This window comes from Arachis hypogaea, chromosome 17 (assembly GCF_003086295.3).
Source record: "Arachis hypogaea cultivar Tifrunner chromosome 17, arahy.Tifrunner.gnm2.J5K5, whole genome shotgun sequence".
Taxonomy (NCBI): domain Eukaryota; kingdom Viridiplantae; phylum Streptophyta; class Magnoliopsida; order Fabales; family Fabaceae; genus Arachis; species Arachis hypogaea.
This window is the reverse complement of record NC_092052.1, coordinates 65154685-65157057: the sequence shown is the minus strand read 5'-3', so window position 1 is coordinate 65157057 and position 2373 is coordinate 65154685. Positions and strand designations below refer to the sequence as shown.

General features: G+C 35.9%; 1 non-coding gene across 1 annotated transcript; it reads left to right on the top strand.

Annotated features, from left to right (window-relative positions):
* The first annotated feature begins 1122 nt into the window (after nt 1–1122).
* On the top strand, nt 1123–1230 carry LOC112767511 (small nucleolar RNA R71). The gene has a single exon (XR_003184953.1). It is a non-coding gene; the product is annotated as a small nucleolar RNA R71 (small nucleolar RNA).
* Nucleotides 1231–2373: the final 1143 nt, after the last annotated feature.

The window sequence follows — 2373 nt, the reverse complement described above, 5'->3', positions numbered from 1 at the left end:
AGGGTATTAAGAACTTTTCGGGATTCGGTTTCTTCTAAGGTAATTTCTGCTAAACCAAGGCATTCAGTTCATTGATGAGCAATGGAGGTTCATCCTTCCAAGTCTCATTACCAAATAACTTGGCATTCAGCTTCATGATTTCTCTTAGATACTGAGCAACTTACTCTTCAACAATATCTTCATCCTCTTTAGAGGAAGAATACTCATCAGAGCTCATGAATGACAACAGTAAGTTCATTGGAATCTCTATGGTCTCTATATGAGCCTCAGATTCCTTTGGTTCCTCAATGGGGAACTCCTTAATGGTTAGTGGACATCCAGCAAGGTCTTCCTCACTGGAAATCACTGCCTCTTCCTCCTCTATAGGTTTGGCCACCTTGGTTATAGTTATGGCCTTGCACTCTCTTTTGGGACTCTCTTCTGTATTGCTTGGGAGAGTACTAGGAGGAGTTTCAGTAACTTTTTTACTCAGCTGACCCACTTGTGCCTCCAAATTTCTGATGGAGGACCTTGTTTCAGTCATGAAACTGAGAGTGGTCTTAGATAGATCAGAGACTATGGTTGCTAAGTCAGAGAGGCTCTGCTTAGAATTCTCTGTCTGTTGCTTGGAAGATGATGGAAAAGGCTTGCTATTGCCAATCCTATTTCTCCCACCATTATTATTATTGAAGCCTTGTTGAGGCTTTTGTTGATCCTTCCATGAGAAATTTGGATGATTTCTCTATGAAGGATTGTAAGTGTTTCCATAGGATTCCCCCATGTAATTCACCTCTTCCATTGCAGGATTCTCAGGATCATAAGCTTCTCCTTCAGAGGAGGCGTCTGTAGTACTGCCAGATGCAGCTTGCATTCCAGTCAGATTCTAAGAAATCATATTGACTTGCTGAGTCAATATTTTATTTTGAGCCAATATGGCATTCAGAGTATCAATCTCAAGAACTTCTTTCTTCTGAGTCATCCCATTATTCACAGGATTTCTTTTAGAAGTATACATTCAATGAGTTCCTGGGCTTCTGTAGGTGTTTTCATCAGATGAAGAGATCCACCAGCAGAGTGGTCCAATGACATCTTGGACAATTCAGATAGACCATCAAAGAATATACATAAGATGCTCCATTCTAAAAGCATGTCAGAAGGACACATTCTGATCAATTGCTTGTATCTTTTCCAAGCTTCATAGAGGTATTCACCTTCCTTCTGTCTAAAGGTTTAGACTTCCACTCTAAGCTTGTTCATCTTTTGAGGTGGAAAGAATTTGGCCAAGAAAGCATTGACTAACTTTTCCCAAGAGTTTAGGCTTTCTTTAGGTTGTGAGTCCAACCATATCCTAGCTCTGTCTCTTACAGCAAAGGGGAAAAGCATAATTTTGTAGACCTCAGGATTAACCCCATTGGTCTTAACAGTATCACAGATTTGGAAGAATTCAGCTAAGAACTGATGATGATCTTCCAATGAAAGTCCATGAAACTTACAATTCTGCTGCATTAGAGAAACTAATTGAGGCTTAAGCTCAAAGTTGTTTGCTCCAATTGCAGGAATTGAGATGCTTCTTCCATAGAAGTCGGAACTTGGTGCAGTAAAGTCACCAAGCACCTTCCTTGCATCTCCACCATTGTTGTTGGGTTCGGCTGCCATGTCTACTTCTTTTTTGAATATTTTTGTAAGGTCTTCTCCAGAGTGTTATGCTTTAGCTTCTCTTAGCTTCCTCTTCAGAGTCCTTTCAGGTTCAGGATCAGCTTCAACAAGAATGTCTTTATCTCTGTTTCTGCTCATATGAAAAAGAAGAGAATAGAAAAGAAGAGGAATCCTCTATGTCACAGTATAGAGATTCCTTTATGTGAGTAGAAGAATGGAAGAATAGAAGAATGAGGTAGAGAGGGAATAAGAGGAATTCAAACACAGAGAGAGGGAGAGGGTTCGAATTTTAATTAAAATAAAAGAAAAATATTTTTTTATTTTAATTATTAATTAGAATTCGAAATTTAAGAAAAGAAATAAAATTAAATTAAAATTTAAACAATTAGTTAATTAAAAAGATTTTTGAAAAAGTGGTTAGTTGTGTTCGAAAATGAGAAGTGAAAAAGTAGTTAGGTGGTTTTGAAAAAGATAAGAAATAGTAAACTTTTTTTAAAATTAAAACAAACAAGTCAAGTGGTTAATTGAAAAAGATTTGAAAATAAATTTTGAAAAGATCAGAAGTTAGAAAAAGATTTTTAAATTAAGTTTTGAAAAAGATATGATTGAAATTTATTTTGAAAAAGATTTGAAAAGGAAATTAAAAAGATTTGATTTTGAAAATTAAAGTTGATGACTTGACTAACAAGAAACTAAAAGATATGATTCTAGAATTTAAAGATTGAACCTTTCTTAACA